Raw genomic sequence first — 14,020 nt, 5'->3', positions numbered from 1 at the left:
GCTCCCAGGGCTTGGGGTCAGACTGGAGATGGCACAGCTGAGAGCTGACCTCATTATTTGGGCCTGCCTCACACATAGGGGTGTCCAATAGGAGAAGAGGAAACAGCCTCAAGTTATACCAAGAGAGGTTTAGATTGGATATCAGGAAAAAATTCTGTAGGGAAAGGGTAGTCAGAGAAGTGGTGGAATCAGCATCCCTGGAAATGTTCAAAAGGCATGAGGATGTGGTGCTTAGGGACATGGTTTAGTGGTGGTCTTTGCAGTGCTGGGTTAGTGGTTGGACTTTGTGATCTTAGAGGTCTTTTTCAGCTGTAATGATTCTATGGATTTGTCTGGTGACCACTGGGCTGTTTCTAAGCCTGATTACCCTGACTCTGATCCTGACTCTGACCCTGACCTTGCCATGCAAGCTGACTGTGCAGCTTGACCTCGGACCTACCTCATCACCTTAGTTTGCCTAAGGACTTGGACTCTTGACTGAACCTGGCCACTATCTTCAAACCTGCATCAAATGTGCACCAAATCTGCACCAGCCATTTTGGCAGGGGAGAAATGAGGGCCAGGGTGTTCCCCACCAGCCTCTGGTGCAGGACTGCAGAGCCCACATGGAACACAGAGCTCCCAGAGGAGCAGAAACTTCCCATGGCTCGTGGGGCTCCTTGTCCAGTTTATTCACAGGGAAATTTAGATTATATTGCAAGGAGTGCAAGCATGGTGGGACTGTAGAAAGAGCAGTCTAATCCACCCAGCCTCACATCCACCGTAGATGCTGGCACTAGGAGCCCAGACTGCTGCCTTTGACACTGGTGTTGGCACCTGAACACACCACACTAATGGCTTGATGCTCCTCCTCCCTCTTGCCAGCTGAGAGCATCCCCAGTTCATTAAGCCGATTTGCATACAGCTCTATGTGAGGTCGTTAAGAGGTGCCAGGCACATGAGTGAAACAGCCTCACCAGAGGGAACAATCCAAGGAAATCCCAGTGCTCGAGCTCCAGTTTGCCTCAACAGAGGGGAATTCAATTATGGGCTGATTTGATTTGTGTGGCTCAGAGAAAAGCCAGCTGACTGGGTGTTGGACACATTTTTGGCTCTGCATCAGCCATAAATACCAAGAATTGCTTTAAGCAAGCTGGAACAAATGCACTGGGCCAAGCCCATCCCTGGCTGCCAGCTGTGGATCAGGGTGGGCAGCAGAGGCAGAACTGCCCCTGGCTGATGGAGGACGGATGTGTGACTGCTTGCAGGAGTTGCCTTTCCCACACACCCCTCTGTGGGAGGAGACTGCAGATTTTGGCTGTGCTGCATCTATCCTTTCCTCCACTGCAGCTCATGCCCTCCAGCCACTGCACACTGTGTGGTCCTCACAGACCTGCGCAGCTCATCACCCTAGAAACCCACCTTCCCACTTCCAGAGCTTTTGTTCTCGCAGTTGCCTCTCTGAGGACACTGAGATAAGGACAGTCACCAGTTAAGATCAAGCTTTGCAGAAGTGATTAGGTATCCTGTGTAACTCATTATCTTCCTGTTAACATTTTCCTTTTCTTCCTTTGAAAACCCACTGTTTGTTAAATGAACTGATTCATCCTTTGCCAGCATACCAGTGCCTAGTTTGGTTTCCTTCTCCCAGGTTTCTGGCTGGGATGACTCAATATGGGTGGTTTCTTAGTGATCCACCCCATCTGAGCCCACCTCTGGTGGATACCTACTAAATCCTATTAACCGCTGGCTGCCCTAAAGCCTGGGGAACTCACCCTCCCTGTGAGTGTACATGGAATTTTAGCTCTTGCTTGCCAAGAGCTGCTCTGCTCATAAAATTAGTGAGAACTTTGCTCCCTGAAAACAAGAGCCCCTGCACAGCTGTGCTGCTGCATAAACACAAATCAGCTCACCTGACTCCCACGGGCATCTTGTCCCAGGGTCCCTCTGTGCCTGAAGGTGCTCCTTGACTTGCAACACCGGGAAAACTCCAGTTCCTGCTCACACTGGGAACAGAAGAGCTGCATGCTGCTTCCCAGGAGCAGGATGAGACCTAGAGGCACAGCCAGAGCTGCTGCTTGCTCACTGCAGTTAGCACTGGGCACACGGAGCCACCCCGGGAAGCAGAGAGCAAGCATCACTCAGAGACCAGCACAAATTAGATGTTCATTAATTCCCTCACTGCTTCCCATGTTCACGGGGAGTTAGAGGGTCCTTCTTGAAGAAAAATTCATTTGCAGTATAAAGCTGTCCCCTGGGTTGACATCATGGCGTGTTTTCTCATTTGCTCAGGGAGCAAAATGGAATTGCACAGCTCCCAAAGGAAGGAATGAACTGATTTAAAAGGATTTGTCCTTCACATCTAAAGAAAGTCATTGGAGCTGTGCCTGAGGTCCCATGAGAAGTATCTATGCAAACATCTTGCTTGTCTGAATGCAACAAGGACTTCTTGGTAGGACTGGGCAAAATTCCCCTCTAAATATAATATTTAAATGGGAGGATAAAAGTTTTCTACTGAAACCACTCAAACAGGAAAATTCATGTGGGTGAGTTCACGTGACTGTATTTCCTCTCCTCTACATGACACATGGGGGTTGAATGGAGCTGATCATCTCTTCTCCTCACACTCTTAACCACGCCCATTTCTCGTCCCTGACATGTGGCATCTCGACCAGTTCCTCCATCTGCTACTTTGCTTCATCCTGCCACACTGGCTACAAACCATCTCAGGACACATCCAGGAGGTTGCCTGCCATCTCTGTGGGCTGAATCCACTGCTTCAGCAGGGCATCCTCTGGGTGCCAGGGAAGGGGAAGCCAAAGGGAGCAAGAGCAGCCAGGCTCACTTACAGCAGTGATGCCCTGCTAGGGCAGCTTGACTGGAGCATGCCATGCAGTCCTGCTGGGGCTTATGCCAGCTAAAAGTTCATCTTAAAACTGGGACAGGGGTACAGGAAGGACTGAGCGATGACTGTGCTGTTTGGAAGAGCTGTGTCTCCCAAGGACTTTGAATATTGTTGTTAACTTACTGCTCCCAGTGTCTTAGTTCTCCCAATTAGAAAGGATGGCTGGAGTTGCCTGGCAAATTTTGAGCCTGGTACAAAACTCTCAGGATTTCTGCAGTAGTTCTAACACAAAAGTAGTCAGACAGGCTCTTGCTAGACAACTACGGCTAAACCTATCATTTTCAATGCTTGGCAAAGACTGCAGTTTAGTATTAAGTAAATATTCCATTCTTGGAAACATTTCCCTTTAAAACAAGCAGGCTGGATGAAAGGCTTCCCTGACACTCCCTACCACAAAAAAAAAAAAAAGGGCAAGATTTATTTTCTTGCTCAGCCAGCAATGCTGCTGGACACCCATACCTCAGGTTTTCCTTCCTGCTTCTATCCTGTCTGCTTATCAGAGAGCATAACCTGTTTACTCAAGACAAGAGAAACAGAGTTTGCTCATCTGAAGCCTCTCAGAGACATCCTATGAGCATCCTTTGTGACTGTGACTGGTGACTGTCCCACCTGACCTTGATTTTGGGGGATGGGAATGGACATTGTGGCCATGTATGCACAGACTGGTGCTGCCCAGATGAATAAGCACTGGCTGGTAGTGCTGTGTGGTCCTTGGCAGGATTAAAGCCCACCAGCAGCGAGGGGCTCTGGTCTGTGCCTGCAGTATGCTGAGCCAGCTGGTGTATCAGGGATTTGGGGAAAGGAGGGAGAGCAGGGGATGTGCCACATCCACCCAACAATGTCCCCCTAATTGACATCCCCTTCACCTGCTGCCACTGGCACAGCCTCAGCCCCGTGAGACCCTTCCCAGGGGTGTCAGGGGACAGAACGTATCCTCTGCATTCCTCACTGGGGTTAGGACAGGGACAGTGCTTTCAAGTGCAGACCAGTCCCAATAAATTTATCTCACCAGCTTCCCTTTCGTAAGAGGAAGGATAGCAGGCAAACAATAAATGCAGGAAATGTGCAACTGACCCAGGCAAAGGTAGAAGGTTTGCTCTGCATCAGCCTTGTGTGCAGATGGGAACAAGGAGAAAAGCCAGTGCTGGGAGCTTGTGAGTCTTCTTCATGGACATTTTTAGCTAAGAAATATTACTTTATCACAAATGAAGTGTTGTGGAAATGTGCCTGACTCCACAAAACTATGGATGGAACGCTTGACAGCATTACATGTGCTAGAAACCAGCTGGAAAAGATGAGATAAATCATCCACATCCTTAGATAAGGCTCTGTTTCAATCCCAGTATAATTTATCAGATAATTAGAGGGGTTTTTCTTACATTTCCTTCTCTTAGACACCCTATTAGAGATTCTCATTTAAGGCCCTGGAGCAGGATGTATGTTTTACAGTGTGTTATGAGTTTCAGCTGGAGGGGAAATCCAGCTTTCAACCACCTCTAATCTGAACTATCTTCAGTCTCCATTCCCTAGTCCTTTGGACAACCTGGACACTCCAAAAATTGGGCTGAGAGAGAGCCTGTGAGGTATCAGCCCTTCTGTAAGGATCAGCATGTTCAGTGATGTGGGATTTGACACTGATCGTGCCAAAATCAAATCTCTCCTGATGGGAGAGAATTTTTAAAGTCCTTGCTAGGAGTTCCAGAGACAAACAGGACTCCCAGCCTTCGCTGCTTCTTGATAGTTGTTTATTAAGTCTTATCAGAGAAAAAGAGTAACTAGCATGATCCAGACATAGCACAAAGCAGAGAATACAGGAGAAAGCCGAATTATCAAGATTACATGGCCTTTCTAAAGGTAAATCAACCAATGGTTACTAAAAACGTACATTAATTTTACTTTTCTACCAATTATTTAGTAACACGGCCAGGAACTGCGGAATTCTTTGTCCAATCATCCCAAACTACTTTTACTGCAGAATATGGAGTAGTAGAAGAAGAAGAAGGTTTGGAGAAAAACAACAATCCTCCATTTTGATGTTTTTTGCTTTTATCTATTTACTACATTAACAAACCCAAAACCTCTAAATTTTTCACCCTGTGACAATCTTACACAGTAGTCTATCACCTAATTCACACTAGTTTCGTTTCTAGTTCTTTTCTAATAGTAGGCAATTTTTTCCACGGACAGAGGTCAAAAGCTGTGTTGTTCAGGGGGGTGAAACCCCTCAAAACAGGCAGAGAAATATTCTCTGCTCTCTGGGTTCCCACAGGATTGAGGAGGAAGAGTCCCAGCAGAGGAGCTGTACCTGCCAGTCCACAGGTCTAATAGTCCTCTCCATCCACCCTTGTCAATGAAGGATTTATACTGGAGCCAATGAAATTATATTGGTGCAAAAGTGGAGTGAGAGAAAATTCAAGCTAAGTATTTCTGTCCTTTCTGTTCAGCTGGGACCAGTAAGAAGGTCAAACCTGTGCTCAACGTCAGCTGAGTTTGCTGAATGCCTACTAAGATTGGGGTTTATTTTTATATACACAGTCCACTGTTGATATTTTTAATCCATTTCTGTGCTAACCATTCAGAAAGAACCACCTTTGCATTGCACTAAGGGCCAGGTGTGTTGGTTAATAAACACACAGACATTTTTAATCCATAAACGGCATTTTCGGGATGTGCCAACCTGATTGTTTGGTATTGCCCTGTCCTGTGTTCCCCTTTCTCTCTTGGAGGGGTTTTTGGGATGTGCAGTGAGAGTTTTCTGTCCAGATCTGTTCTGTACTGAGCCACAATCCCACAGGCCTTCCAGTCATTTCTAGAAGTGAGATCTGAAAGGCTGTTGGGGGAAAACAAGTCTGGAAGATGCAGCACAAGATATTTGGCTTGGCCAGGATCAGTCTGTAATCCATATAAATGCCTCCCTGCATGGATGACATCTGGATCTGGTGGAGTGTTGTGTTGCTCAGTTTGGTTGAGCAAGCCGCAGCCTTCTCAGAAAGCGCTGCAAGGCTGCTTAGGACAGAGCGGCTGTCGGCTCTGCAACACGGCAACAGCAAGGAGGAGAGAAGGGTCTCTCCATGTGGCCTCTGAGGAACTTTTATTGTTCCATGTTGTCCAGCCAGTTCCCAGAGGCAGAGAGACCGTGTGGTCAGGGAGCTTGGGGGGTTTTCTCAGGGCGCGAGGGTGGTACATGGGCAGAGTTGGGCTACAGGAACTGACAGGGAGAACCGGAGGGAGTGGCCAGGGCTAGAGACAGGAGCGGGGGGAACAGTGTGGAAATACAGCACCACAGTGGAGCTTCTCAGGAAGGGACTGTCAAAAACCTGCAAAGCTGAACATGGATTTATCCAAAAAAGTACTGAGCAGGCAGAAGTGTCTATCGGCTTGGACAATGGCTGATGAGGACCTTCAAAGTAGTCAAGAGGGGTATTATTAATAAGGGACACAGAACTTGGCACCTGAAGTGACAATTAAGTGCTGACATCCCTACAGACACTTATTTTTGGCCAGGGAATTGTTTCTTTTGAAAAGCACAAGCACATTCTAGCCAAAGCTGTTGTTGGACAGAGCGCCTCACCCCCATACCTGTTTTACCTCAGAAATACCAATACACTGCAGTTCCAGAAGAGTCAAGGGATGTAAATGAGTCTGTACTACCATCCTTATCTGGCCCAAACCCTTACAGGTTCTGTTTCAACAGCGCCTACATCAGCTCTGCAGGGGTGGCAGAGATGCCAAGCTTAGCCTAAGGGATCAGACTGGTGTGACTCCATACCACAGCGGTGTTTTTGGTATTAGCAAATAGAGAAAGGCCAATCAAAACCCAAACTTTGGTCTCAGATCTGGGGAACTGAGTTGCAAATCAGGGTCGTGCCTGGCATTTGACCCCTTTGGCATTTACTCCTTTGTTCTCTAACACTGAGATGAGTGTTTTCCTTGCTAAGAAAAAATTTTGGGGGGGCTGTTCTGATCTGTCTTCCCCTATTGGTCGCTCTGCTTTCTTTCTTTCTTTTTCACCACAGAAAGCATGGCAAACTGAAGCCATTAGTGCAATCGAGGCCCCCACCAGGGAAAAAGCTTCTAAGTGGGGCTGCTGGGAGAAGGATCCTCTATCTATCAAGGCACAAGTGATTTGGTACTCAAATACCCATTCTACAGCACTTTGCTCTTCCTTCAGCTGGATCTGAGCCCCAAGGCAACCACTACGTCTTGTGTGTAATGGCAAGACAGGACATGGAGCTGAGGGAAAAGTGTTATGGTAGAAGCAGATGCTCAGAAATGAGGTGATGCCTCTTGAGATGTTTGGTTTGGGTAACTTTAAGTTTTGCCATGTAACTGCATCTCTATGCACTGAAATACCTCCAGTAGACATTCCCTATAGATTCAAATGTCTAAGGACAACTGTCATGGCTGTGAGAACACTAATTTTGCAAGCTCTTTATTCCTCTGAGTCTTCCCTCTGCCCAAGGTGAGCTCTGCAAGGGTGCAGCTGTGTAACAACAGGGATCACACTGCTGGGAAGACAGCCAAAGTGTGAGAATGAGCTGGGAGACACCTGACTGGGAACCCTGGCTTGGCTTGGAGCCACATTTATGTTCTCCCTCGGTCCTTGGCCAAGCCACATTGTGTGTCTACATCTGCCCAGCCTTATACCCTGCTAATCCCAACATGGACTTGCTGACATGACCTCCTGGCTTCACCTTGGACCTGCAGCTTTTGTGGGCTCATTTGAGGGTGGGACTGAGGCCTAACCTAGTCAGCAGAGCTGCTCTGCTTTCCTTTGTCCAGGTGCCACAGGGCAGTGCCCATCCGTGAGGGCACAGCTCCTGCCATGTGGGGCAGCCAGCTTCTTTTGCTCCCTGGCACTGGGCCTCTCCTTCCCCTGTGGGTTAAGCATCCACACAGACTGCTGTAATCCAGGTTCTAGGTCTCTCAGAAAATGCCTTTTTGTTTCTTTTCCTGGGAATTTCTCACTGAAATTTTCCTGGGAAACATGCTGTTGCAAGTCAATAAGGAGCAGTGCCAGAGATTCCATCCCAATGGAAAGCATTTGAACATTCAGGGTAACATGTTGTCTAGCATTTCATATCTGTTGGTGGTTTTGATCTGCAGTGGAATTCAGTTCCTTTTGGCCCATCTATCTTGAGTAAAAATCAGCAAATGGACTGATGAACATCACGGATCAGGCACAAAGCAAAGCCTCTTGGTGCAAGTTTATCCAACTCAAACACGCCAGTGCAAAAATTCTACCAGGTGGTCCCCTCTTGGGAGGAGTGGGAGTGGCTTTTGTCAGCATTCTCCTGATACGCAACTAAATTGTACCAGATTCCTTCCACTCTACCAAGAAAATAAACTTTACCCTTCCTTATTGCTCTTACGGGGCAGAGTTTCCTCATTTCATAAGACTATAAGCAAACAAGGAAATCTCTGTTAGATGAGAATTCAGGTGAACTGCCTCTTCACCTCCAGTAACACTGATAAAAATCTGCTAAATGCCCCTCCAGTGGAGCCAGGGTCCCTTTACCCACTGCTCTGGCTCCAGGCTCATTGCTGTGTCCCACATTCTGGTTACTGGCCTGGGCATCTTGCTCCAGAGTCCTCAGGGTGCAGGAGCATTTGGGACTCTTTAGCAACCTCCCACCTGCTTAGCATAGAACTGTAAAAAGAAAAAGTTGTTTTATGAACCAAAGAAGTAAGGAATTTTTCCCCAGCTTTCTATCCAACACCTTCTACTGCAAGATATTGGAGTCCCACCACATTCCCTATGACACTCACCATAGCAACAGTCAAGCCCCCTCACCTTCCCTAGACTCTGCTCTAGTCCTCCTGTGTCCTCTCTAAGGCTCTGTTCCCACTTCTCTCCTGTATTTCCAACAGACCTATCCCTTACCTCCCAATGGTGCTTCCAATTCATTTCTGTACTTTCCATCCCCTTCTAACACCATCACTCAACTCACATGACTCCTGGCTGGCTCTGTCTGGCTGCTGGCCTGACAACTATCTTCACCATGTAGCTGGCAACCACTTCACTGTGTTTGACTATCTGGACAGCTTTTCCAGCTGCTAAGCAGCCAAATGAAACATATTTGTCCTTTAGGTGTTTGTTCTTTAGCTCAGCCCTCTAGAGGAAACTTGTAGGTATTTATTAACTTGGAGATTACAAGAAATGGCAAAATGTCGGTGTGGTGGTGCATCCCCCACTCCCCCTCGGGGTTCACCATGGTCTCAGAAATGCTCATTAGGCCTCAGCCTTGATGGACAGCTTCTGGGCTGAGCTTCTCATGAGCTGATCAGAAACACTATCTGCTCCCAGGAACTGGGAGCTGGCTAAGGAGCCCTGGTTTTTAACAGCCTTGGGAACTTATTTTTCTTACCTGAATAACCACCCAGGTGGAACATTTTTGGTTTTGAACTTTCAAACAAAGTTACTGACACAAATTGTGACCAGGATGGAAAATTACTGTGACCAAAGCCAAGTCTGTTGTGACTCTCTAAGCAGTGGTCCAAAGTGAGACCCTCTGGGCTCTCCTGGACTGCAGCAGGCTGAGACCAGCACCTCCTTCTCTGAGCCACACAGCTCCCAGGTTGGATATACTCGGGGGACCACAGCTGAATGACAATGAGGGATCCTGGGCTGAGATCCCCACTCCTTGAGACTCAACCCTTCACCCGCTGAGAAGGTGCAAAGGCATCCGGCATCAGTACTTCCCTGAATTCAGGAAATTTTCACAGGTATGTACCTTGTATACCCTCCTTTAGGTCTGCATGTGTGTGAATATGCAAATGCACTACGCATGTAGTTAGATGCCTATGCACTTCAGATTTGTAAGTACGTTAGGCCTGTGAGTTACTGTTGTGTCTGCAGTAAATTTCACATGAATCATTTGTTAAATTATTGAGATTAAGCTGTAGTCTAGGTGCTGTTCAATTTCAGTGCTGTTAAACCTTTAGGCCTAAACTGTTGGTCAAGTCTGGGGTGTAGTTTAGCAAGGGGATCTACTCTGAACCTTTTGACTCAACAGGAAGGTCTTCCTTAGTCCTTTTTATCCTTACCCTTTCCTATTCTCACCCTTTCCCCCACAAAGACTCCCCAACAGCCTCCATGTAGATAATTTTTGGATGAATTTCCGGTTTAGATTGATTGATTTTCAATTCTAGTTTGCTTTTTCTCTGTGTGCTTTAACCATCCAGTAAGTAGGACAGTGAACCTTGCCAACAAACTTTGTCAACTTTCACTTTTTTATTAAATCTGCTTTTGCCAATACCTTTAGTGGTGATTCTTTAAGAGACCTTAAAACACTCATTCACCACACTCTGCCCTTCAGAGAAACTGTGAGATCAGCCTAAAAAATGAGAGAAGAAGTTAAGAAGTATCACAATACACAAAGCTAGAAATGTGTTTTCTTCTCCCAATGCACATGGGATTGTCTCTTACAAGTGCCATAGATATGTGGCCAGAGGACTTTTGTGGCAATATTTTCTATTTTTCAACAGCCGAAAGACTACTTCTTGTCCCAGAGCATGGAAGGAAAGCAAAGAAGATTTTGATTTAATAATAAAATAGGACTGGCTGCTGGACCTAGGGGTCAGAAGGAACATGTGATGTTCTCATTTATGTCTGCAAATGAGAAAAAAAGATCAGATTCACACAAAAAACCTGCCTTTCATATGGAATTTTACCAAATACAAAGGTTTCTGTATAGCCAGAAGTTTGTGCTTTGCCTACACATTTTCTATGCAAAAGAGTAATTGCCTTGATGAATCAATGGACTATATATGTGTGTATATGCATGTATGTGTATATATATATATGTATATATATATGTATTTATTTATACAATACGGACTCTTTGCAAGCTGGAATTCATAAATCCTTTGGGAATTTGCCTTTTTTTGGGTTTCATTACTTCTAGTCATCCATGTGGTGCCTCCAAAGCTCCCATGGAGGGATCTGACCTTCATGGACATTTGGTGTGGTGGGCATTTGGGGCAGAGGGGTGACTGGAAAGCAGCTATGTGACCAACATGCTCTTTACCAGTAACCAGCATGATCCACAAACATGTTCTGACTGGGTCAAAAGGTCTCTTTTCACTGGAAAAGGATATGCAAATCTATGAACTAAATATATATGCAATGCCCTGACATGTATTTCAGTCAGTGTGTTATAAATGGGAATCAGACATGGTTGTGCAGCCCGTATTCTTTCACCTTGGAGTCCCTCACAGATAGCCAATCCCTTCTTCTTCACTTTCATAAGCCTGGAAAACACTGTGGAGGACCTGCCCAAGGTATTGTACCTTAATCTCATAGATGACATTTGCTGTTAGAGCAAGGATTTTAAAGGCACGCCTTCCTAGACAAGTTCATTTTCTCAAACTTGCCTACGCAAGGCTTCTTCTCTCCTATAAATAAATCAAGAGCTAAGTAAATATGAGTACTGAGTGAAAGCACATGAGATCATAAGAAAGGGCAGTATACACTTAGTCTATCTCCCCACTTTTGTGCCTGTCACGGGGACAAGATTAGAAGAAGAGCTCCTGGAACTCTCTCCCTACACCCTCCCACCCTTTGCCCCAGGAGAACACCATTTCTTTTGATCATAGTTGAACACATCAACTTCCCCACCATGTTAGACTATGTGCCACATCAATCAGACTTCAAAAGAAAGGTCGTGGCCCTGAAAGCAATCCCCGCTGAGTTCTTCATGTGTGTGAGGTGCTCCCATGCCAAAGTCTGTGCACTACTGGGGCTTTAACACTTCGAGAGCTTCCCTGCCCTGCCCTGCCCAGAACCTGCAGGTTCTGCTTGACTCCAGCACTAGGAAGTATCCTCTTCCCTCCATCTCCATGTGTTCTGTCCATCTCACTTGTGGCACCTCCTGGATGATGACAATATTCTTCCATCTCCTTCTACTGGTGTCTGCTCTTGCACACATCGTGTCTAGCCTGACCATTGTCCCTTTGACATGTCAGGACCAGGACCATTCCTGGTGAACCTATCCTGTCCCATCTATATATCTTCAGCTACTACTTGTCCCATTCTTTTGGAGCTCTGGGTCTGTACATCCTCAAAACAAATGTCCCTCCTGACTGCTGGGTTTCGCTGTGTTGTTACTATTAATTCCAGTAATTACTTTTATGAGCAGATAATTACAATAATAAGTGGGAATTCTACAGCACACTGCATTGTATGGTGTCTTCAAGCCCCATGTTATGTAGGATACAGCTTTGCAGAGCTCTCCACACCCAAACATCTTGGGTGATGATCACTTCTTGGTCATGCACCATGAAAAAAGCATTTCCTTCATTGTCCATTGTCAGATGAAACGATGGGAAAATAGGCCATTGCCTGCACCCATCCATTTGAAACAGGGCCCAGCTAACCCAGAGGAAGCTGCTTGAAGTTTCAGAAAGGGATTGGGTGGGTTGTGCTTTGTGGGAAGGGACGCAGAAATCCCTGGAGGAATTACCGCATGTATTCTGCTAGGGAAATCCAACAATCGCATGAGCACAAAGGCGACCAGTAACAGGCGTTTTCCACTTCCTTGATTGGCTTTCACAGAAGCTCAACGAGTTCTCCATCGTTCTCTAGAAGTCCCTGCTTTGGCCTGGGCCTCTGCACTGGGATTTCCTATCAGCTATGAAGTCCCTTGGTTGCCTATTGTCAATAACTGCTTTTAGCAGACAAAGCTTTATATAACCTCAGACAAAACATGTTGTTAAAACCACAGTCCAGTGAGGCAGCTGGAGCTCTAATGTAATAATAAAAGAGCTCCAGCAAGTCTAAAGGCTGAAAGAGTAGGTCCTTCATTAAGGATGTCAGGTAACTGTATCTCTATCTAAGCCAAATAATGAAGAAAACTGAAGGAAAGCAGCCAGCTGTGATACAAGTATGTCAAGGATTAGTGAATCACAAGGAGGTTTACATGTATGATTGATTACTGGGATTATGAAAAATAGGGACCTTTGCTTTTAAATTAAATTTCTCAGCTTCAGTTTCCCACATTTGCTTTGTCTGTGCCTTTTTTCCCTAGAAGATTAAATATCCATTTAGCTTTTTGGGCATTCTCAACTAGATGGTTACATTACACATTATTGTAGTGATTCTCCTGCTATGATGAAATTCATACAAGCGTGGTAACTAGCCTAAAAAAAATCCTAATTATAAACCCAAGTCACTTCAACCTAAAAGAAACCCATAAAACTGAGCGATGGCAGTACAACTGAAGTACTCTGAATACCCAAATTGGTTGTTCTGTCACTGCAATGAATTCCTGGTGCTTCAGGAAAAAAGTCATCTTCAGAGACCTTGTTCATGAACATAAATAGTTTCAGTTGACCACTGGCTGCAGGAAGAGAGTCCAGGGCATGTCGCTCCTTTTTGGTGTGAGACCATGCAGCCTTCAGCACTAGAGTCAGTTCTAAATATATTTCTCAAGTCAGATGTATAATGAGACATTTCATTACTTCCTTCCTTCTCAGCACATTACGGCAAAGTGAGCCAGGATTTGCTCTCCCCAGTATGAGCAAAGGTTAATTCTTTGCCATCTGCCAGGATCACCAGAACAACTGAAATATCCCTTGATTGTCCACGTGCATATTAGAGCATTGCAAGCCATGACTTTCCTTGATGACGGGACAAGCTGGTGATAAAGAAAATGCCTGCTATATCTTCCTTCTAGTGACCCATGCCATTAGTGATTTATATTGGATATAGGTAGTGAGATGCCCCAGATACAGAGGTTGCTGCTAAATAGAAGGCAATATTGATCACACTCATTAATCAAAAGCAGATAAAGACAGGGTGTATTGCCCAGACTCCCTCTCCATCTCTTTCTCTGGAAGGAGTTCTCTGTTGCTAGAAAAAAGTATAGGTCAGTGAGCATGTGGGTGAGGTGTATTCATCATTGAAATTTCAAAATGTTCCTTCTTGCTTTTGCAGCATGAACTGAATCACATAGAGTAACTTAAAAGTGATCCTGAGTGGGGATATCAGGTTGATAAAATAAATACTTGCTGTGTCCAGAAAGAATTCTATTATCTGTAGAATCTGGAGTCCTGGATACAATTTTCCATCTGAAGACATCCTCAGAAATATGGTCCAGATACATCCCGGTCAGACCCTGAGACACAGAGGCACAA

Source organism: Corvus hawaiiensis, chromosome 3, assembly GCF_020740725.1.
Source record: "Corvus hawaiiensis isolate bCorHaw1 chromosome 3, bCorHaw1.pri.cur, whole genome shotgun sequence".
Taxonomy (NCBI): Eukaryota; Metazoa; Chordata; class Aves; order Passeriformes; family Corvidae; genus Corvus; species Corvus hawaiiensis.
The sequence above is the reverse complement of the archived record's forward strand: the minus strand, read 5'-3'. Positions refer to the sequence as shown.